The 26,029-nt window shown below is 28.1% G+C and overlaps 1 protein-coding gene across 5 annotated transcripts in view; it reads left to right on the forward strand.

Annotated features, from left to right (window-relative positions):
* LOC107456327 (SEC14-like protein 2) overlaps positions 1 to 26,029 on the forward strand; it is a 71,691-nt gene that overhangs the window by 15,903 nt on the left and 29,759 nt on the right. For 2 of the 5 annotated variants that reach the window (XM_043049345.2, XM_043049346.2), the window contains exon 1: positions 22,414 to 22,573. The exons of 1 other annotated variant lie outside the window; for it this stretch is intronic. The gene's annotated coding sequence lies outside the window, so the exon portion shown is untranslated. Of the gene's footprint in view, positions 1 to 13,857; positions 13,989 to 22,413; positions 22,574 to 26,029 lie in introns of those variants that run through there. 2 more of the 5 variants (XM_043049347.2, XM_071183206.1) reach the window with 2 other exon arrangements.

Genomic DNA, 26,029 nt, shown 5'->3' on the forward strand with positions numbered 1-26,029 from the left:
ATAATCATAGACATATCTCTCTCATTTGATTCATCATGTTTGCCTATCAGTTAAATCCTTATTTTTCTAGATATCATGACTTTAAAAATTACTTTAATCGTATGCATTATTCAAAGCATGCTTCAGATCATATCTTTTAAGTGGAATACATTGTTAAAAATAATACATACGAGCCAAAGAATTGATAGTATGTAAACAAATTATCTATCTCAGAATCCCTGAATACAGTTAAATTGATTAAATTGTCTGCAGGACATAGCTTGGTTTTTAAATAAGAGCATTCTAACAAACTCATTCACGTAAATCGTTCTATAATAATTAAATTCGAGAATGATTTTAGAGTAATTTCGATTTTGTTCCATGCATTTCTATTTACTTAAGTAAATGTCAGTATCATTTATTTCGTAGGATAAGAGCCCTGTATTTATCAACAAGTTAAACTGTTAAATCTTGCCCACTGGAAAATATGTTAATCAATATCAAGAGGCATTATCATTTGCTGGCTGAGGTTTTTCTAGCTTTAAGGGGAAAATAATTGGTTACATGTTTTCTGAAGCGTTAAGTAATCAAATATTTATCTCTAGTGCTAAATTTAACATTAAAAGTTAGTAAAGTTTGGTAAAACACAAGTTTGGACTAAAATGTTAAGCAATTTTAGTTTGTAGGAAGCATTATGGTAAAGGAGAAAATTATTATAAATAAATACGAGTAAATAAGTAAATAAATTTAAATGAATAAATAAATAGATGAATCCAGTCTTACGGTGCCTCTGCCCTTAATATCAAGACAGTGTCAACATCCATTTCAGGAAGTTCGGACAGCCTTGAGAGTTAAGCTACTAATTTTATTTAGCTTTGTTCTGACATTTGTACAGTGCACCAAAAAAAGACAGACCACCCTGAATAACTTTTGTTCTAAAGATCGGATCTTTACATTCCAAGACTCACTCTTAATGGTTTGAAGGGGTCACTTCAAATATGCTAATTAATAAGACGATATTCAAAGTTAAGAAATCAAACAAAAAACTTACTTTCTCTGAATAAACCTGCCTTTCTTTTTTTTCAACAGATTCAGATTTCTGATCCCCAAAATATTGGGAATAGCCGCGATCTGGAAAATATGGTCTCAACAGTTTAGGCAGAAGATTGCTTCAAAGCCTGGACCTCTTAACGTTAATTTTACACTTCGCGTATTTCGCCATATCTCTAGAACTTTAAGTGAATAGAAAAAATTTTGCTCACAATTATAAATTTCAAGAAATAAAATTCAGTAAATATTTAATATTTTATTTAATAATAGTCTGAAAAATTTGAGGTGTAAGGTATACAAATTTTTACGCCCTTTTAAAGTATTTAATTTTGCATGGTAAATACAAAATTTAAACGATATCGGATGAATAGTTCCTGAGAAATTGAATTTTAAATATGCGACTTCTTCCACAATTTAATTTCTCATGAACTATTCAACCGATTTTACTCAATTTTTTTATTTTGCCATGTAAAATTACCTTTTTTAAAATAATGAAAGAAATTGTATATTTTGCAGTTCGAATTGTTTACTATTATTAAATAAAATAATAAAAAGAAATAAATATTTACTATAATTTATTTTTTGCATGGAATTATATTTGGATAAACGAAAATTTGAAAAAAAAATTCAAACCGCTTAAAAAGGTCTCGAGATATGGCGAAACAAGCAAAAAGTAAAATTAACATTAAGGGTTCCAAACTTTGGAGCATTCTCCTGATGGAACCATATTTCTCAGATTGCGGGGTCAGAAATCCGAATCAGTTTAAAAAAAGATCTATTTAATCCTAGATCTATTTGATTTGCAATGCTTGCGCCAAAAATAATTTTAAGCAGTTCTAGCGTTTCTAATTTTGCCTATACAGACACTCATAAATTATAGTTTCCAAACAAATTAAAATAGGAACTTTCCTGATGTTGTACCAAATACAAGTTTCTTTATAATTTGACGTTGATTATGGTGATTATAAACAAACCGTGTAGGATTTTCCCGAAGTAAACGTCAAAAACAATTTTTCAATGAAACAAAATAAATCGCTTTTCAAAAGGATGTATTCGTAAACATACAATGACAGTTAATTTATTTTAAAAAAAAATAAAATGAGGTTCATTCATTTGTATTATATGAGCGATTTCAATCTGGGTTTTCGTGCTTTTTATAGTATTTGATTGTCAGTTTCTATGAATGATCCGTTTGAGAAAATAAAGGGAAAAGTTCAATTTAGTTATTATTTTTCTATTCACAGCTTTCCTTTTTAATTGCGACCAAAATGACGGCTAAATTGTTTCAAATTATAATTTTAAATAATATCTTTGTAATCTTATTTTATAATGCAAAATGTGTGGGCATGCGTATTAAAACAATTTTCTAAGCATGTTTCTATTGACAAAAATTTAAATGAATCAATTTCTAATTCATTATTTTTTTTAGAACAGTATTTATATTTTTAAATAGAGTTCCAAAAATGTTTTTTTTAAATATTCTTTGGAAAGAGGATATGTACTTCAAATTTCTCCATATAATAATAACCCTTTATTAATACGTTTAAAAGAACAGTGAGCAAAAAATGCACGAACCACCCTGAATAACTTTTAATGTGAAGATTGGATCTTGATGTTCTAGGACTTAATCTTAATGGTTCGTGAAGATAATCTCAAATATGCTAATTAATTATCATAAGAGATATTTTAAGTTATGAAATCAGGCATAAAAACGAATTTTCTCTGAATAAACATGCCTCTTTTTCGATGAATTCGGATTTCTGATTCCTAAAATATTGGTGTAGCCACAACTGGGAAATGCGGTTAAATTTTATAATTGTGAGCAAAAATATTTTAATTCACTTAAAATGCTCTCTAGCTATGTAAAATCTAGCTATCTAAAGTAAAATTAACAAAAAAGTAAAATTAAAAAGGGATTCAAACTTCGAACCGCTCTTCTGACCACACCATTGGGATTGCTACAACCCCCTTTAATTTGGGGGTCAGAAATCCGAATTCGTCATAAAAAGGGTGCGTTTATTCAGAGAAAGTACGCTTTTGTGTCTAATTCCGCATTTTAAAATACCTAATTGATTAGCATACTTGAGGTCACCCCCCTTGAACTCTAAAGATAGAGTCCTAAAACGTGAAGATTTGATCATATAAGATTAAGAGTTTTTCAAAGTTTTTTTTTTGCTACACTGTACTTTTTACCAATACCATTTACTATTACTTTTTAACGTTGGTAGATGTTGAATAATATTGTATTTTCAGAACAACAGCAATTAACCGACGAGAAAAAAAGTTAATTAGTGTTTAATAAAATAGAGGTTATCAAGCTGAACCAATTTTCGTCATTTCAAACTATAAAAGTGCTGTTAAAATTACCGACTTTTGGTTAAATTTACCAAATTTTACCACATTTACTACCAAACTGCATTGTAATAGAAACTATGTTTTATTGTTAGTTTTATAAAGAAGCCATCACCAAGGCGCATCGGTAAAAATTATCGTGTTTTTTATTGTTCCCATACAGCTAGAAACAAGGTAAATTTTTCCATATTCTGGTAATTTTGACCAGAATTATTATCTGGGCAAATTGTCGGACATCAATTGCAAAACTAAAGACGGAAATTAAACTTGAGGTCAAAAACTTTTTCCAACAAATGTTAGTTTATGTTTCCTAATGACTTGTTAAGCATGGTAATGCAAGAATTTAGCAGTTCTTATAAATTACAAGAACAACAGTTCTTGTAGTTTGAGTTCAATAGACATTCTCTTACTCAGTTTTCAATGTTATTTGGGACATGCCGTCTAATCATGATATTGTGTAAATTAGCTGCTGACTTATTATCATGTTAAATCAAACCATGTTTCCAGTAACGTTGAACTCCAGCATCGTTCACTGAGAAAAAATAGTAAGCAACTTTCAAAATATGTAAAATTTACAGTGTTTCTGCTTCTATGAGAACACTCATTCATTCACACAAAATTCATTTATTCAAAGATAATTCCATTTAAATAATAATTTTTAATTATTATAATTATTATTTTACTTTATAACCATCAAGTCAATTTTAAAATGTAAAGTATGCAAATTTTTACATCCCTTTAAAGTATTTAATTTTAAATGACAAAATGAAAAAATCTGAACGAAATAGGTAGCATAATCCAATTTCAAGAAAGTCTCATACATTTAAAATATGAAAATTAAAATAAAATTAATTTAAGATTAAGCAAAAACTATTCGGCTAATTTGTGCAAATTTTGCATTTTATCGTTTCAAATTACATTATTCAAAATGATGTAATTTTTTTAATATAATTAATTTCTTTACTGTAATCAAGTAAATTAATAATAAAAATGAAAAATTCCACAAAATCACTTTTTACTTGAAAATACCTTTTAGAAAAAGGATTTTATACTTGTGTAAAAACATTTTTTCGATTCGCTTATAAGTTTTTTAAGTCATAGTGATTTACGTAAAAATTGAAATTAATATCATTGGGTTCAAATTTTCAGCAGTTCTCCAGCCAAACATATTGAGATCATATTTCCCAGATTGCGGCGACCCCTTTATATTAAGGATCAAGAACACGAATTCGTCAGAAAAAGACGTGTCTATTCAGAGAAAGTGCATTTTTATGTATTATTTTGTTAGTTAAAATATCGTCTGTGCTAATTAATTAGCATAGTTAATGTTAGATCCTTAAATTTAACAATTTAAGGTTGATTCTTGGTATGTGAAAATTGTATGATTCGATGGAGATTTATACCAGGTATCCCCTTTTTTCCCCTCTTATTCATATTCTATACAACGCAGAATGATCATGCCAAAAGAATAGTAATAGTAATATCTTTAAAGATTAAATATCAACATCAGACGGCGAACAACATTTTCTACTATATTACTAGCAATCTGACCAATATTATCTAGAAATATGATTAAAAAATGATCAGTCAAATAATATCGCAACTGAAAAATAATTGACTATGTTTAAGTAAACTAATTAAAGAATAATACTTGTCGATACTAAAATTACCACACTCCAAATAATAAAGCGTTCAACTAATTACAAGAAAACTTTTTTATTGTGAGACAATTTCCCGCGATTAAAACACTACCAGATTACATCAAGGAAAATTAGTCAGACAAAGAATAATCTACGACTGCCTACCTTCAAAGCATATGTAAATAGTTTTATAAATACTTGATAATAATAGTTTTTTTAAGCAAAAAATAAACCTAGTATTGTTTTAAAATGATTTACTTGAACGTGAGTATTTTTACCTGGTTCGTTAAACTTGTCGTCTGATATTCAATGCTGCAATTGCGCAACGACAATTTGTAAGGAGCTAATCTGAAGTATTGTTTTTAATGCGCAAAATAAAGTTTTCATTTTTGTTTTCAGCTACATAAAAATGTGTCTTACTTATTCTGCAACGTAATTTTGTTCATAAAAGAGTTTTTTTAAGCAACAGAACTTAATCAATTTTTATTTAGCAAAAATTAGTGTCACAAGTATAGTTCATGCAAATATACGGTATAAGTCATGTTAAAAAGGAGGTTTAACATGCTATAATTCATACAAATATAACAAGTATAGTTCATACAAATATATGGTATACGACATGTTAAAAAGGGGTTTAAGGGTTAGGGGCTCTCTGATTTCTGTACTAAAATACTTAGGAACTGGCTTAAATGTAATTTTGAGTCAATAAATTCAAAAAACAATTTAACTTTCCAAACAAGTGCGAGGCATTTAAAAATACAGTCGGACTTCTATATAACGAACTTCCATTTTCCGAATTTCTCTATTTTGCGAATTCTTTCTAGGAACCAAGGACATTTTGGAAATTTCTTCGTAAAATAACTTCCAAATAGCGAAGTGAATTTTCTATTTAGCGAAATTTTCTTTGAGATTCCCTTTCCCTATTTCTCAAAATATTTCAGAACATTTCAAACTTATTAACGCATTTTATAGAGGAAATGACCTTGAATTGATTTTCGAAGCTCCTTAACTTTTAGAGAAAGCAATAAAATCCCTTTTTGTTTGCATTTCAAACGAAAAACTGAGAAAAAATTAATGGATTTTAGCAGTAGCAATTAAACTTAAGAATGCATGTGGTAATGTATGTTTAAAATTACTTTGCAGTTGTAATTTTATACAGCAAATAAATACAGTTATAATTTTATACATAAATGTAGCTTTTTTTTTTTAGTTGAGAATGCATGTAGCATGATAGTGTAACACTGAATAATGTTTTTCTCTATTCTTGCTTTCCATGCAGATTTCTTTTATTTCTAAGATTTATGAAATAAATAGTAGATACTAGTTTACAAAATAAAGGTGTATCAGTTTGCTATTTTAATTATGTCCCATGTTTATGAATTTAAAACCTGCTTTGTGTTTAAGTATGTCAAAAGATGATTTTCTGTATAACGAATTTTCCGTATAACGAATTTATTATCGGGATTTAGCAACTTTGTTACATAGAGGTCCGACTGTAGTATCATTCCCAAATTTTTTACACCGATTTTAGAGTTTTAGATAAAAAAATTTAAGAAACTGGGTGCTTTCAAATAACGGTGCATTTAATCAAAATATAAAATATAATGACAAAAAATAAAAAAACTCAAATTTTCAAATCAATTGTGGAATAATTAAATACTGTTTAATGAATTTTTTTTAATGAACGAAATTTTTTAAAATTTGAAATGTTTTTGAAAACTCCATAATCGGAGCACTCTATACAATTAATTGTCCATGTATAAACCTCATGTTATCCTATAGGTGGTAATGTTTACTAACATAACAGCTAAATGGATGCCAGCAAGCGACGTCATCTAGGATAAATCGTGGTAGTCATTAAGGCTCATATACTGGCAGTGGCACTTAACTAGACCTAATATGACTAGACCTTTGGTAAATGTCCGAAATATATACTAGGTCTAGTTAAGTGCCATTGTCCGGTATACATTTCCCCAGTATATACCATACTGATGTTTTTTAAGGCTCAGTGCCATTGCCCGGTATACATTTGCCCGGTATGCCCTACACTGATGTTTTTTTAAGGTCAAGGGCCATTGCCCGGTATATATTTGCCCGATACTCGAAACACTGATGTTTCTTCTAATCTATCGTCATTAAGTATTAAAACATCGAATAAATGTAATCGATCGTCAGTAAGTATTAGAATATCGAATAAACGTAATTATATCCACAAATAAATTAATATCAAATCGGATGTAATAAATATTTCGGACATTCACCAAAGCGACTATGTGATTGTTGACATTCACCGGAGAAAGTCGACATTCTCCAGATTTCGGTCATTCACAGTAGCATGCATTTCTCAAAAATAAAAATTTTATTCTGAAAAAATACTGAGAGTGATTTGGAAATTGGAGATGTATTTAATACTTTGCCACTTTCTCATTTGGCATTCTATAGAATGCCTAGGAAATGTGTGAAATATAAATCGTTTCATACATTGCCGGCTAGTTTTAGGCATTCTATACAATGCCGGATTCCAAGCTTTGCCGGTAACATATATAAACTTCATTAAAAAATAGCTCATGGATTTATTGATGGATGCATCTAGTTCAGCTTAAATGTTGGTGATCATCTCTATGTTGGCAAGTCATAAAAGGTTTATCCCATAATATCGAAAATCGTTATTAAGATTGTTATAAATTACTATTTAGTTTTATGTAGTATTACATGTTTAAAAAAATATGCCAGAATGTTTAAATGAGACTGTCAATGGTATATTTAATATTCAAATAAGACTGTCATTGGTATATTTAATCAATCCCAAATGTTTTAATTTAATTTATTATTTACTTCATTATTTTTTTAAATAAACTTCATTAAAAAATAGCTTTTGGATTTATTGATGGATGCATCTAATTCAGCTTAAATAATGGTGATAATCTCTATGTTGGCAAGCCATAAAAGGTTTATCCTATAATATCCAAAATCGAAAATCATTATTAAGATTGTTATAAGTTATTATTTAGTTTTATATAGTACTAACTTAATACCCGTTCTTCGCATGGGATGAATAAAAAAAATAAATAAATCAGTACTGAGAAACACAACGAAATCATACTCAAAACTGAAAGACATGTATCGACACAATTAAAAAGCTTGATGGAAGAACCAGGTGAATGACATTTTTAAGAGAACTAATCAATTAAAGAAAATAACTTAAAGTGGTTTCGTTAATATAGGTATGTTTAATGTAACAGAACTGTTTGAGTATCTTAACATAACTAATTCGTATTGGTTTTTAGTATGCTTGCATGATTTTTATTTCAAATTAGGCAGTGATAAATAAAATAAAGCAAAGAATTATTAGCTAAACCTTCTAATAAATTCGTAATAAAATAATTCCGATACATGTGCTCTTTCTTCGTTCTGAAAATATCACTTACCTGGTTCTTCCACTAAGTTTTTTAATTACTATAGCAAAAATAAATTCAATTTTTTTAAATTTAATGTTATATGTTGATATCTTCAGCGGCTTAACGTTATTGAAGTAAGCAAAGCTCGTTGTTTGTTATTCATACCATTGGAATAAAGATAAAATGTATTTAGCATCTCTTGGCATGATAATGCTATTGCTCGCTACCAATTTATGATAGTTAAAGTGTACCACTATTAAGTGATTTTCTCAGGTACATATATCTTTCAAGGGGCAGTGAAACTCTTAATTCTAAAGTATCGGCATTAAAACTGATTGGTGCAGTTTTAATAATCACCAAATATATCAAAATAATATTTTGTACCTATAATAGTACTTATAGTTGTACCTATATAGTTGGTACTTATGACATAACCATTCAACATTTGAGTTTATACATATTTGTCAGTGGTAGCCAACTAAAGCCATTTTTTTGAAACAAAAATATTAGAACTCCATAACAATTTCTTGGAGCATGATCATTTTTCTGTCTGACCTTTAATTTACTGTTAAAATGTTTATAAGTAGTGGTGGAAAAAAATTTCTTTTAATTCTAATTCATTAAAATATTAATACACTATCTTAGCTACCAACCAGAGGACTACTGGAAAAATGATTTCTGAATCTACGGACAGCCCGTTGTCGAATTCTTATCGAAACCAATTCGCCATCTCAACAAATTAAAAAAAAATAACCTCAGAGATATGGTGATGGAGGAATCTAGTTTAGCATAACTGGTCGTGCCAAACTCTGAAGACTTAGAAGATTCTCTTTCATTCGTGAGGTTACGGTTTACCGGAAATTCTAGTCTCTAAAATTATAGTTCTTATTACTGCACATTTAATAAAAAATAAAGCGTCGATTATAAACAAATTTTATGAACCTTCTGTCAGTAGCTCACAAAAATGTTTATTTTATTTTGAGAAGAAAAGAATGGTTACAAAATAATTATTTTTAACATAGCTTATTTTTAAATTTTATCAGTTTAATGATGCTCCAGATGTTTCGATTACACAGTCGTAAAAAATTTTTCTTTATTCATACATTTATAGAGGATATAGTAGAGAATAGTTAATTCTTATTTTATTCAAGGTCAACTATTTTATTCTTGGTCATCATTTTTATTATTTTTACATTTTGTAATCGACTACATAAAGTGAAACATAGTATCATAGGAAATTCCTAATGTGTTTAAGTTTCTGAAATTTTGGATTATAAAACAAATACAGGCCTGCAGAAACAGTATGAAAAATTCTATTAAATTTGTTTTTTGCGTATATTCAGTTGTTAATTCAATTTTCATAATATTTTCTTCATAGCTCTTAAAGAAAATAATTCTGGTGAAATTACCGCACTAGATAATTACGACATTTCTAGTAATAAATACAATAACAATAAAAATATACAAAATACAATAATAAAAATATACAATAACAAAAATAAATTTAAAGAGTTAAAACCATTCATTTGATACATTTTCCGCTCATATGATAAAGAACGGTATACCGGGAATTCTAATTTTCTAAATTTTAGTTCTTATAATCATGCATTTAGTACAAAATACGTAACTGAAAATTAAATTTAACCGAATAAATGGTTTCTTGTCATGCTCTAAGATATCATGATAAAGCTACCAAACCAAATTTTATTACCAAATTATATCACATATTATAAAACCTTATTTTATTGTGAATGCTACTAAAATTCTTACTAAAGCGCTGCGGTAAAAATTACCGAACTTTTTGGTGCTCCCATTGAGCCAAAAATATGGTAAATTTTACCATATTCTGATAGTTTTGATCATACTTTTTTTCCTCAGAGTGGAAAATTATGTTACAATGATTTGTAACGGTTATTATTGTTTCATTACGCAACTATAAGTCTCACACGTTTTTAAATTATAGCAATAATATTTTTTGATATTTAGAAAAAATTTTAAGTTATAAAAATATTTCCTTATCTAGGTCTTGTATTTTTATCTATTTATATTTCTTAACACAGTCAATCAAAATATCTGTACTTTATTTGGGCACTTCTCATACAATGGTAGCTGATTTTAAATGCTACTTGTACTTATGTTATATGCTCTAAAAATTCACTAATTGTTCAAAATACCTTTCTATTTAAAATAGAGACAACAAATACACAAAACAAAGTAACACTCTTATAACTTTCTTCATAGAATTTTGAAATATCAAATTACATTGTACAATGAATGTAAGTGGGAAAAAAACTATAGCAAAACTCTAAACTCTCTTCTATACAGGAAAATAGTATTTCAACGAAGAAATATTTCATAAAAGCATAAGGAATAAAGTACTTTAAAATACTTGAAAAATTGCTTTGCTATATAGACTCTTAGACTCCATGCAATGTGTAAAAATTATTATCCAAATTTGATTCCGTTTTGATTTTTTTAAACTACATACATGTAGTTTTTCGTTGCGAGTAGAAGTTTTAAAAAAGTGCTTTTTTTTAACAAAGCGGCGGTGTTTCGAAAAAAAATTCAAAAATAAATTACATTTTCATGAATTAAACAAAACCAGGCAACCCAATGAAAAAATCTCAACAAGCAACGAAAACTATATTTATTGTAAATATTGTGTCGATATTTTAAGTAAATTAGTTGAAAATTGCACTAGTTAGAGATACAGCAAGTAACAGAAACATAGCTTAAAGTTTAAAAAATCAGTCTAAAATCACAAAATTTTGTTAAAATAAGATTTGTACGAAGACAAATAACTAAAATAAAATTTAATGATAATAATAATAATAACGATAATAATGATTATATGAACTGGAAAGACTTTAATGATAATTTTTAAAATATTTCCGTTTTCGATAAAGAGCAAATGTTAGGGGTAAGGCATGCATAGGATTTCAAGTCGTAATTTTTTAATCACAAATATGTACTATCCAAATCATGTTCATTTCAATTACACTGCAAAAAATCCTGAATCAAATTACGATATTAAGTACCGGCAATTTCGGTACATCATCCACAAAATCAATCTTTACCGTAACTTTTACAGTAATATTTATTTAATTAGAGTGCTTCAAAGATTTTACGGTAATGCTTTCAATAAAAATTACGGTGTATCAGATTTTTTGTTCCTTAATATGTTCCGGGAAAAATGGATTTTACAGTAAGAAATACCTGCGCACTGAGTGCCGGTTCTATTTAATCGTAATTAAATTTTTTACATTGTACTCTATTTTTCAATGACCTGTCTCATGATGTTTTATTTCGAATGTCACTGTTTCGTTCTTCTTTTAGTGTTCGTTTTAGCTTCGTCCGTAAAATCCATTTCTCCCTAAAAATAACAATAAAGTAATTTTGACAGTAAAATTTATTTAATTAGAGTGATTCGCAGTGATTTTTTATGGTAATTATTACTATGAAAATTACCTGTCTTCTTTATAATTATAGGAGTGCAGTTGGGATCATTTAGATAATATTTTTCCATTTCTTATGTTGTTTTCGAGGGTGCACGTGAGCTTCGAAGCTCATACTTCTTTACTTTTACTAAATTGTTTCTAAGTATACTGTATCCAATTTTCATGCGTTTATGTTGATTATTAAAACTAATAATCGTGGAAATACCTAAAGCAGCCAGACGGGGTCATTTTGGTAGAAAAGAAAAAATTTCGTTTTTGAAGTTTCATGCCTCTTGTTGATTTTGCAAGACATTTTTACAACGTTTGTGTCTTTGCTGTCCTCAACGCTTGGGTAGTTTTCAAGGAATCTTTTGTCGCCATAATTGGGCATTGCGAGTTTATTCCTGTAGTTGTAAAACTACGAAGAAATGTTTTACGCATCAGATATCCCTTAATTGATGTAAAATTCAGTCTCTGAAATATAAAAAAGTTACGCTTATAATATTGCGGAATAATAAAACTTCTGAGAGATATGAGATATGCTAGAAACCAATTTGTTGATATTTTACTGTTGCTCTCACGCTGCGCGGCTATACTATATCCCAGCCCTAATGTTTAACTAACTTCCACATTTTAAAACATGTATGTTAATACTTATTGCTTATATTCATGTCTTTCATCTATTTTCGTGTGACTAGTGTTCCAGCCAAAGAATAATCTGTGATACAATAATATACTGAATTGTTATATTGTCACTACGTCAATAAAAAAAAATTCTTAATTATTGTATTTTACAATATCCATCAGTTAAAGAAAGCATTTACTTTGGATAAACATCAATTTCTCATGAGGGTTAAATTGACCCCCAAATGATTCTAGGTAAGTCCACAATGGCTGTTCTAGAGTAAATGTCGCACTGTGAGATTAAAAATGAAAAACTAGGAATCAGGTGAAAAGTCGCGTGCACTGTAAAAAATTTGGTTCAAATAATGGTAAAAAAAATACCGGCACTTTAGGGTGTCGGTACTTTTTATCCTGAACTCCGTGCCGTGGGGGCTGAGAGAATCGAGCGTTTGCTTCTTAATGAGGTGAACCACAATCGAATCCCAGAGGTGGCTGATAGACACGAATTCTACTCCCGTTTCACACCGACCACAGTGCTGGAGTAAAAATATCCTCAGTGGCAGATGAATCAGAGGTTAGAAACCCTAGCAGTCCGTGGGAGGTTTTCGTGGTTTTCTTCTCCGTGTAACACAAATGCCGGTTATTTTTAATCAAAAAGTCCTCCACGAATTCAAATTTCTTCCAATACTTGATCCAGGAGTTCCCTTGTCTTCTGGTTCTCTTTCAAAATTATAAGTCTACGGAGTTCGACACTGGTAGTTGTAAACTCAAAATTGAAAACTCAAGTTGTAAACTCAAATCATTGAATTGTCTGTTCAACGACGGTTATAAAATAAAATAAAATGCCACAGTGTCGCCCTTTGCTTAGTGTTCTTTTTAGCATCCTCAAACTAATAAAAAATAGCTACATATCTATGTAAAGCAATGTACTTGTATTTCATATCTGATACTTTCGGTGATAAGGAAATTTACCACCCTTAAAGAATAAAATTAAAAAAATTGCACATCTAAAAATAAAGTAATTAAGACTTATTTTTCGGAAAGTAGGCGTCCATTTTTAAAACCTCATTAAAATCTTCCAGAATTTTTGATTTCATCAATTGGAGTCATTGTTTTTGTTAGCTCAAATGTCCTTCATGAAATGAATCACTCAAAATACAAATTCATTATTTCTCAAATTACGTTGCTAATTCAAATTATGTCCATAATTACGTTTTGTCACGTTACTATGTTTACCCATGTTTATAATGAAGAATTTTCTCGAGAAACGGAAATTTCATTTCTTATAACCTGCAAGATGTTGTGCACGAAATCGATGGAAGAAAGGGTCCATTTTGGGGAAAATCTCAGAAATTTTTGAATTTTTGACGTCACAGGAAAATTCACTGATAAAAAAAAGCATACCAATACTTAAAAATTATATTATTTTTATTTGTTGAACGTTTAAGTTATAAGCAGAATATCGTGTGTGTTCTTAGGACAATTACTATAAACTCTATTTCAACTAGGTAAGAGTTTTTGATATTACTCTTTTCTATATTCTTAACTCTTAAATTCTGAGTTTGAAACTTCTTCACTGAAATCTTTTTTTTAAATTTCATGTATAGTATTTTAGTTTGAACTGATATTACATTTAGGTAATATAAAATTTGTGAGTTCCTTTTTTTAATTTATTAATACTATAAAGAGTCGTCAGTTTTGATATTTATGTAATCAGTAACACCAGTTAATATAATTAGTGGAATAATTTAATAATTTATAACTGAATTGCAAACCCATGATTTAACTTGAATTTTAACTATTTTAATAATTTTCATGAAACGAAAAAGCGTTTGATCATGAACCTAACATTATAAATAATGAAATGGGTCTTCCGATTTAATAATGTTTATGAATTAAATTATGAATTAATATGAATTAAATAATGAACTCTTCATGGTCGAGAAAAACATTTCACAGGTATGCATATTATTTATAAATAATTATGCATCAAGTTACAAATTAATTTACAAATCTTATACTTGACCTGTCTTACTAACATACATATCTTTTATTTTATTGCTTTTTACTACCTTTTCCTGCTTTTATTCTTTGTTTGAATACCTGATCTGTGACTTAATACAAACAAAGTTGCAAATCAAGTATAAGATCTTTTTTCAATACCACTGGATTTGCGCATTCGACCACTAAACTCTGCATTCGGCCCATAAAATGTAGCATTAATATTCAAAAAATTAGCTGGAAGTTAACGTTTTTTTTTCTTGGGTTTTTATTTCAATTCTTGAACAAATCGTGAGAACTATCTAATTTTATGCATAATTATTGAACCATTGTCCTCTTAAAATTCATTAAGTTGCTAAGCAATAAGTTACAAATTAATTTACAAATTTTATACCTGATTTCTAACTTAACATAAATTAAGTTACAAATCAGGTATGAGATATTTTCTCAATATCACTTTTATCACTGGAGTTTTCGATCTCCTAAACTCTGCTCTTTGACCCTTAGAATAATGTAATAATATTCAAAATATTGGCTGGAAGTTAAAAGAAATAATGTTTTTTTCCTTGTGTTTTCATTTCAATTCTAGAACAAATCATGAGAATTATTTACTTTCATTCATAATTATTGAACAACTAACTGTTCTCTTAAAAAAGAAATTTTTCAGTTATTGTTTGTTGATTTTCGTTCATAAATTTATTTATAAAATTAAACTAACTGACAATAACGTCAACTTGAATAATGATTTCTCTCTGCATAAAAACTAGGAATGGGCAGCATCTGCTTTGAGTGTGTAATTTAACGTTGCATTTTCCTTTGCTGTGAGAAAGCTATACAATGTAGAAACTTATCAACTATTAAGGTGTGTAGAAAAGTGTACAGGGACGCTTTGCGTTACATTTTACTTTCTGCTAGAAATCTTATCTTGAAATTACAGAAGTGTGTAAAATAATGTACAAGGAGCTCTATGAAATAAAAAAAATTAGATTTGATGAGTAGTTCGAGAATTATTAACTGTTAAACTTGTAGGAAAGAAATCGTATTAAAACCCTTAATGTATAAATCACGAATCTCTGCCAAAAATTAAAATAAAAAAGCTTGCACAATGAAAGTTGAAAATTCATATCCAAAAGAGAAAAAAACGAACCTTCTCAAATCTGATGAGAAGTTATAAATATAGTCTAAAACAAAGACAACCAAACCAATTTGATTGACAACAGAAATTGTGAGGAGATAAAAGTTGACTTCCGTAATAGAGATTCTCCAGAATTTGATAACTAATTTTTTTTCTGTATATTTTTTTCTGTACTGATTTGTTTTTTTGTTTTTTTTTTTTGTTCCTTTAAATATTAATTTGCAACGCTTTTTTTATTTTTATGCTTATTTTTCTGCTTTTTTGGCTGAAATTCTGAAAATATATAGATTAATAACAGAAATCGGAAAACATAATGCATATAATTTCAAATAAAAAGTCTTAGTTTCAAATCCTTATTTCTCAGAAATTATTTAATCGATTTAGAAGTAACAAAAATATTTTTTCCTTTTAAGAACAAACGTAAACAAATATCAAGAACTTTAAATGCTTATTCATCTTACAAAACTCTTACTGTAAAAATTTCATAAATAACTTAAGATTAATAAATATTAAATTCCAAAATTTTCTTTCACTTTAAAAAATCGTAAGTGTATAGATATGTATAGATATATTATATATACACCGTTATTTTTTGACCTTCAATTTAACGTTAAATTTTTTCAGTTAAGCAAAAACTATAAAACTTCGAAGTTACAAAGATGTGCAGAAAATCGTGCATTAAGTAAAAAAAACTGTAATAAAAATAATTAACAGAAGATAATTTGTTCGAGAATAATAAATTGTTATACTTGAGGCCTTTGATTTAAAAGTAGTTATCTGTTGATATTTTGACTTCTCTATCTCTTTTTCCTGTTGCACTATTGCAATTTTCTTGATATATATTGGCCAACGATAATTGGCCATTACAAATTGCATGTGGTCACTCAACATAATTTGATCATCGACTGCGCAGCGAAATCCGAACGTTAAACTGGCATTTAAAACAAAATTTTTTACGGATCATTTGTTATTAAAGAACCATTAAGGGTAAAAGTTTCCTTAAATATTAAGAATAACAAATTTCCTTGATGATATTATAAAAGGTCATGTTTATAGATCTAGAAGAGGACTTTGCGTAATGCATTTTTAAAGTTTAATATCAAAAGTTTAAAAATAAATTTATCGGAAATTAAAGGAATTGTAGTTTTAAAAAAAGATAACTTCATATTTTTGCTTATTCATACAAAGATAGCTTCATTAATGTGAAACAGTAAAAATGTTTGGCTATTTAAAATTCTAAGTAATGATAATAGATTATTTTTTGCACATTTCAAAAACGCATAATTTTATACGCTGTTAGGAATAAAAATTTTAGAAGCAAATATTTGCACACACGCAACTATCTTTTCATTCACTTTAACATCCCAATTTCACAATTGAATATGCTAGTACTGTATGACGGAATGATATTGGTTTTAATACGCTCGTCTGTTTAACACTTTCCCTGAGTTTTATTCCTGGTCATAAGCAATGATATTCTGCATTTTTTTTTCATTATGTATTGTATTTTTATTAATTATTGAAATGTTTTCGTTAAGCCTAATACTTTTGACGAAATTAGTATTCTGCAAAAAATAAAGATATCCCTGAAAAACTCATATCTTTTTGCTTTCTCTTGCATGAGATTTTTTAACGGGTCTTGGATATTTTCACGTCACCGACTTTAAGTCTGAAATCGATTTCTTACTACTAGCAACAGTTTTTTACGTATGGCATTTTCAGTCTATTTTTGTTGAAACATTAAATATTGCAGGGGGTCACACACACAACAATGAAGCGACAAACAAGTGTAGAAAATGTGAACAAATGTGGGGACAAACATCTAGAGAAGTTAGGGCCCATCAGCAGGATTAAAATGGCATAGGAACCCAAAATAATAAATTTCGTTAGACGCAGCTAGGGGCTCTTCCCCTGTCAAGAACTGCTTCTTCGTGTGCTCTTGAACAAGTCATAATAGGTAGGTACCCCTAGATCCGTGTGACGACATTTCCAAGCTTGGGTTCCTATGCAATTTTAATTTTGATGATAATCCCTAACTCCCCAATAAGTTCATCGCAACATTTACGCAACTCCCTGTTATACCAGTAGCCTGTTAAACCTGTAAATGTGGTCTAAACCATTTCGACAAAAAATGGACTAAAAATGCCATTTTAAAAAACAAATCTGTAGCTTTAGGAGCGAAACTAGTTTCAGATTTGAAATCTCCACACCCGAATCAAGTATTTATATAAATGCAGCAAAAAATTTGTCCCCCTGTGAATTATTGCCCCAATTTGACGAAATATTTTCTCGAAGTAAGAAACGGTATCTTCAAAAATGAAAACTAAAATTATGCTTCTATAAAAAATAAAATGTGGTCTAAACTTATTCGGTCAAATATTTTAAATAAAATTTCATTTAATAGTGTAATTTTGTTTTTGTTTTTTTCTTCTTACGTTTATGAATAATTTCTGAAGCTTTCATTTTATGTAAATACGTTTATGCAAAATAATGAACATACTGTTAAGTAGCACTATAATCAATTAGATAAAACTACCCTGGCATCTTTGTGTCTTGTTTTAGACACTTCTCATGTGGTTCAATGAATGCTGAGTAGTTGCTGTTATCTGCTGATAAAAGTAATGTAAAAACTTACAAAGATGAAAGAAAGTAATAAGTCTGGGAAGCAAGACGTTTTCGATGTCGAAAAAATGATTTTTTCAACCATATCGACAAGCCATTTTTTCTTAATATTAAATACATTTCAAAATTTTAAACTTTACATTTATGAAAACTACATATTAATATCATTCAATAACAATAAAAAGGAATTTAAAATGTTTATAAATTTAATTTGTATAAATATTTAAAAATTTAATGTATATAAAAAAAATTTTTTACCAGACATAGCTTTCGGTACGCTCAAAAAAATTTCTACATGAAAAATCAACAAAAAATTGGCATACACTCATGCAAATATGTTTGAAAAATCAGATGAAATAGTTTGTTCCATAATATGTTCAGAATATATTATATATAAGCAAAATAAATGTAGTATTTCTGAAAAAAATGCAAAAATTCGTTCATATTTTAAAAAACTTCCCCTGTATAACAAAATTATAATGAAAAAAATAAACTTTATATAGTTAATTAAATGTAAATAAGGTATATGTACAAGCATAGAAATTTTCATAACTTTACAATGATTTGTTTTTTGTACGAGCGTACCGAAAGTTATGTCTAGTAAAAAAAAAATTTTATATACATTAAATTTTCAAATGTTTATAAAAATTAAATTTATAAACATTTTAAATTCCTTTTTATTGTTATTGAATGATATTAATATGTAGTTGTCATAAATGTAAAGTTTAAAGTTTTAAAATGTATTTAATATTTTGAAAAAATGGCTTGTCGATATGGTTGAAAAAATCATTTTTTCGACATCGAAAACGTCTTGCTTCCCTTAGCGAATATCGTATTTTTTTACGAAGGTCATTCAATGAACATAAAGTAAAAATAAATAAATAAAAATGAACTAATTCAGTAAACTTTTTCGTTATTTCTTACTCCTCACGTTTTAGAGAGTTACAATGTAATTAGGAACTAGAAGTTCCCAGAATAAACTTTCATCGCTTGTCACGTTCGATGAAAACATTTATTGCTCATTAATTATTTACTTTTACAAGTATTAGTCTGCATATCTAGACGATAGTTTCTAAACATTCCTTTGCTGAAGGACTGCACGATACTTTTATAAAAGAGAAACTAAATTTTTACCGCAATACATTTACATGCATTACTAGATCTAAAAATAACCACTTGCCACTTAGCGAGTAAACAAAAAAAAAAGAGTAACAGATTAAATTAAATAAACAACCGGTCACTTTTTCCATCGTTTTTTTTTTCGAATGTTGTTTAATGATAAAAGTGCACTAATACAAAAAGAAAGACTCTGGAAAACCGAATTTTCATTGAAGTGCCCAATGTCTGTATTCAAAATTTTGATCCATCAAAATTTATCAATTTCTGATGGAAAGATTCGTGCAGAAGGAGAATTCTTTAACAATTCATACATTTGCAATGTATATGCTACCGTGAAATACCTAAATCAAGAGAATGTTGACTTTCACCGGTGAATGTCAACAATCACATAATCGCTTTGTCCGAAATATTCGTTATATCCGATTTGATATTAATTTATTCGTTGATATTATTATCTTTATTCTACATTTTAATATCTGCTGAGGATAGATTAGGAGAAACATCAGAGTTCGGAGTACCGGTTAAATGCATACTGGGCACTTGACCATTAAAAAAATTGATGTAGTGCGCACCGAGAAAATGTATACCGGGCAGTGCACTGAGACTTAAAACTTTAGAAGAAAGAATACCGGCAGGTGTATACCTGGCAATGACACTTAACTAGACCTAGTATTTATTTCAGACATTTACGAAAGTGACTATTCACCGGTATTCCCCAAATATTTTTCCATAAGAAGCTCTTTAAAGTCAGTATGTTTAGCTAAATTCTGTCATATATTTATATTACTTTTATTGTTGAATTAACTTTTCGGAACCCAAGATTATTTCTAACATGATTTTATTTTAAATATATGTTAGTCCAAGCAAAACAAATTTTTAGAAAAAGTGGCTATTAAATGAAAAAGACCTATCGAGATAGGTTACCAACTCATTAGGTTTGGGGAAAAAGTGCCTACTAAATCATTAGAATTTACCGGTTTATGCATCGCAGTCTTGGGGTGCCCGCAGGGATGCGGAATGCTGGAATAGTGAAATATTTTTGAAAACATTTTTAAGTACTTTAAGTTTACAACTGGAAATTTTTTTAATAGATAAGGTATTTTTAATAGATAAAATAGTTATTTTAATATTTTTTAATAGATAAAAGATATTTTTTTTAATATTTGGAACACGAACATGTATTTTTAAACCTTTTTTTTAAGGGGGGGGGAATTATATTTTTTCTGTCAAATCAATTATATATGTAGCTCACAGCTGCATAATCACAAAATAACAAATAAGATAAAAACATTTAAAACCAATGATAGAATTGAGCCGGAGATATAATTTTTTTCTCGGTGAGGGAGGTTTTAAGTTTCAATCAGTATGCACACCCAAGTATTATTATGGATATGTTTAGGAGCAGTTATGATTCTAATTTCTCACATCAGCTGCTCATTTCTTTTACTCAAGTTCTCGAGCTATAATGGTTATACAGTAAGTTACAGTAAATTATGTATTAAGTAGTATAAAAAGTATAGTAAATAGTAAGTTATATAATTAAGTAAGTTATAATAATAAGTTACAGTAAGGTTGATGAATAAATCCAAAGTAAATGTTGTGTCGTATGAAAAGGTCATGATCTAAGCTTTTAACTTTAAAATAATCGTAAATAAAAATGAAAAATAGCGATAGCCCTAAAAATGAACCTTGAAACACCCTTTGATCAACATCAAAACTGTTATAACGAACATTGTGTGTGTGGTACAAAAATTCGATTTGAAGTAGTATTTAAATTTATTTTGCATGCCTAAAAATTTCATTTGCTTATTAAAATTACAGGATTTATAGAAACAAAAACCTTTGAAATGCCTGAAGATATTCCTACGGTAAAATTTTACTTTGACATTATTAAAAAAAAGATTGATTAATAGGGTGATCGAAAGGAAGAACGGTATTGTTAACTCTTTTCTAAAACACAACAAAACAAAAACTAAAATCAATAAGTAAGCCTGATTAAATGATAGGATCTGCGTTTATCTTGAACTGTAGTTAAAGATATAACAGAAATATTAAAGTATTTCTGGATGTCTTTAATGCACCCATCTTTTCCCACACTATGGAGAAAATGTATATGAGATGGTGCTTGAGAAGTATGAGATGTACAGTGTACCAAGAAACAACGGATCATCCTGAATAACTTTTAATTTAATGATCAGATCATCACGTTTTAGGACTCATTCTTAATGGTTCGAGGAGGTGACTTCGAATATGCTAATTATTTAGAGCAGACGATATTTTAAGTTATGAAATTAGACACAAAAGCGCACTTTCGTTACATTTATTAAACTATAATGTAAATAATATTCTTGGCAATATTCTTTGTATTGGTTCATAATATTCTCGACCAATGTAAATGTTTGTTTTGATTTTGTAGCGGAAGTTATTACACTACGTTAGTGTTTTTAACTTACGGGTTTCTGCAAAATCTCTTATTTATTATTCACATAAGTTGTTTGATATTTTGTCACGCGTGCATGTACATTTCCCCAGAATTGACGCATGCGCAATTATTTAAATGTTACTTACGTAATGTAACGTAAAAGTGCGAAATCTCCCTATTATTTATTTTTCAATTGCCTAAAACCTATATTTGTGAATGTATCAAGTTTACAGGAATCCGTCAATAAAACGTAAACGTAAATGCTTAGCAATGGTGGTTGTCTCAAAACTGCTACCTACTTACGCACACAAATTACGTCATAAGTATTTCCCATAGGAACCGACCCTAACATTCTTTAGACAACAACAAATATTTCAATAGCAATTATAGAATGTTTTGCATCAAAAGAAAAAAAAATTCGTAATTTAAAAAGAGAATTAAAGTAAGATAATGTTATTTAAGGTAAGAGAACGTATGACACTTTTCTTCCCCGATACAAAGGTTAAAAATATAATTAACGATAGCCAATACTTAGAGTTGCATCACTTTCTTACTTTCCTTCTCAAGCTTCGAATATACTCATTACGGTTCTAAAAAGTATCAATTATCAAGGACTCAGCTTTGTCGTTATACGCATTCATTATTAGTCGGACTCACTTTCCTGGTCCGATCATGAAAAGGAAAGGAAACATCAAATAAAACAAAAAGAAGGATTTATATAAACCAATTAGGAGAAATGGAGATTAGTCTTCATTTCGCTTTGTTGTAACTGCTAGCTACTTTCTTATTACCAGGTGAGGCATTTTATTTTAAATTATAAAAATAGCTGAATGCTGAAAGAAAATATAACCTATTATGAACTAATTATAAAATATTCATTTATTTAATTAAATATATTGATATAATTAAATTTTTATATTTATTACCAGGAGAGGCACCTTTTTTTAAATTGTAAAACTAGCTGAATGCTAAAAATAAGTATAACCTAAACTAATTACATAATTAAATATGCCGTAATAATTAATGTTTAGATATTTATTACCAGGTGATGCATTTTATTTTAAAATTATAAAATTAGCTGATTGCTAAAAATAAATATAAGCTATTATGTTTATTTTTAGCAATCTGTCTGAGGAACGAAATCTTCAACATGTACTTATTGCAACNGCTGATTGCTAAAAATAAATATAAGCTATTATAAACTGCTTATATGATTTAATATACCGTGATAATTAATATTTGGATATTTATTACCAGGTAGGGCACCTATTTTATTATTTCAAAGTTATAAAATTAGCTAATTAAAGTATAGAATAAAACTAATAATATCATAAGGAAATATACCATGATAGTTGATATTTGTATACTCATCATTATTTGAGGCATTTTATTTTAACTGTCAAATTTAGTTAATCGTCAGAAAAAATATGACTAGTTACAAACTAATACTGCTACTAAATTTAACCTGGTAGTTAGTATCTGCATATTCATTGATGAGGCCTTTTATTATAAATTATAAAATTAGTTTATTGTTAAAAAGATATAGGACTATATAGAAATGGATATTATAGCAAAATACCATTATAACTAATATCTGCTTATTTATCATAAACCGAAACATTTTATTTAAAACTACACTGCAAGCAATTTTGGGGTGCGGGTATTTTTTGCCGTAATTGATCTGGAATTCTTTACTGTGTATAAAGTTAGCTAACTGGTTAAATTAACTATGATTAATTAAGAACTTATGAGAAATTAATGTTTGAATTAAACATAACTTTTTAATAAATAATTGAACTTAAATTAAATAATTAAAGCCCACAAACAAAATTCATTCTCCCATTTTGCAATTTTGTGTTATGTTCTTTTACGTAAGGCATTTAGTTCAACTGTTGTTAAACTATTTAACAGACACAAATATTACTTATAAGCCAATGTTAAAATCAAATAAATCTTCAAAATTAAGATTAAGTTTGCATTTAATTAATGTTTTTAATATATCAAAAGTCAGTCATTGAAAATATTATATATAATTATACTATCTTTGGAACATGTGCCTGTTTTGAATTGCTATAAATTTCATACTTATCACTTGGTTTTATTTACACTTTAATATGAATATTTTGAACTATAAGTTAAATAAAAACTTTTTTTGTTATTACAATGAGTTCACAGGTATTTATATTAAGTAAGGATCCCTAAAATTTGAATGTTAAATACTATATTCTAGGAGCAACATAATAAACATAAATAAAACAGTAAAATAATTGCTAAAAAATCTGTTAAATTAGGAAAATTATATATGTGTTAAAACATAAAATCCAAAAAAAAAATAGTTTGAATTTTTTTTTCATTCATATTGAAAAATTTATCTATCCCTGATTTTTCAAATTAGGGAGATTTCAATCATGAATAACTGTTTCTCTTAAATCTAAATTACGGCAAATAAGTGCAAATTTGAAAAATTATTGTTAGAAGTAATCCGTATTTGGGATATTTCAGTTTTAACACAAAGAGAGACACCGATTCATGTTGTATCATATTTCATAACCATAAATCATTAAAATGCTAAGTATAATATTTTTCATTTATTTTGGCATAAATTAATGCAAAATAAGAAATTAATGCATATGAAAAATGTGTTTAATACAATTTCTATTTCAAGGGGCTAAACTTCTGGGATCATATACTTTCCAGATTTTAATCACTTCCTATATTTCAAGGGACAGGTATCAAACAAGAAAAAATACATGTTTTTTTAGAGAAAGTAAATTTCGCGTATGGAGTCGCAACTTATAACATCGTTTGCCCTAAATCAGTGTTTCCCAAACTTATAACTTTTGTGTACCCCGTCTAAATTTTTCGTAACGCTGTGTGCCACTGATAAAAAAAATGAATGATTTTTTACTATAAAAAAAATTGCACAAAAATTAAAAATCACAACTAGCTGTTGACACCACTAAATATTAACTGTTAACTCTGCAAAAAATAGCTAATAGAAAAATACGTAATCGTAAATTTTCATGGCTAGCTTTGTTTTTGAATAAAATTTTTAAACTTTTTGTTTGTTGCAGGATATTTCGCATAAGAACGCGTGCCCCCTCTAAACTGTTCCCACAACCCTGGGGGTACGCGTACCACACTTTGGAAAACAGTGCCCTAAATAATTATCATATTAAAGTTTATGTCTTTGAAATACAAAAATTGAGACTTAAGAAATTTATATCTGATCATTAGATCAAAAGTTATAAATGTATTCGCTCTTTCCGAGCACTGTACGCATTTACCTAGTTGTGTTTCTGATTAAATTAAATAAGCATAATTTTAATTTCTTTTTGTTTTGTGCTATTCTCAGTTCAAACAAGACAAACCTAATTAATTATTTAACGGGAAAACAAATGAATGACTTTAAAGGAAAAAAATTGCAACTTGTATTTTAGAAACAAAACCATTTTCAACAACTCGTCATAATTAGTTGTCCACCTGTAGTTGCACTTAGGTAAATAAAGTATTATTGATGAGTTGAGTTTTTAATTGGTTTACTAATTCATTTTCCTTGTTTTTGCTTTTTTCCTTCTTCTTATTTAAATCATATTATTTAAAATTTCTAACTAATAGAAACCAAAATATTGAAACATTAACTGCTCTCCCCTTTTTAAATTATACTTTGAATTTCGTCAATTTTTAAATATGCGTTTTGTATTACTTTTCTTACGTAAAGACTAATATGGAAATGGAAACGTGACCATTTTTACATAGCTAAAATATGATCGAAGAAATAATAGAATAAAATAAAATACAATGAAACAATTGAACTACGTTGATTATCTTTTAGAAGAAGGAAATCAAGAAACCATGAAAGAAAGATCAATAGATGAGATATACGAGTATCTGAGATATACTCTAAGAAAATGAGTGCTAATTCTTTTCCTTTTTTTGCAAATCACCCAGTTATCAAACTTATTTTGTACTCAAATTTAAGACAATTACAGTTAGTGTTTCAAGCCATGTTTTTTTAAAATGAAAGATCAAAATGAATTTGGAATTTGCATAATATTATAAGGTAAATAACATATCACATGTCATTATTAAATTATTAATCGTGCATTACTTCCAAGACAGTAAAAATCATAGAACTGTTTTTTATTTATGACAGAAGTTAAAAAAAGAAACGTGCCACGTTATCACGTGCCATCATCCATTATTCTAAGGTATAGTTCTATATATATATATATATATATATATATATA

This window comes from Parasteatoda tepidariorum, chromosome 7 (assembly GCF_043381705.1).
Source record: "Parasteatoda tepidariorum isolate YZ-2023 chromosome 7, CAS_Ptep_4.0, whole genome shotgun sequence".
NCBI classification, from domain to species: domain Eukaryota; kingdom Metazoa; phylum Arthropoda; class Arachnida; order Araneae; family Theridiidae; genus Parasteatoda; species Parasteatoda tepidariorum.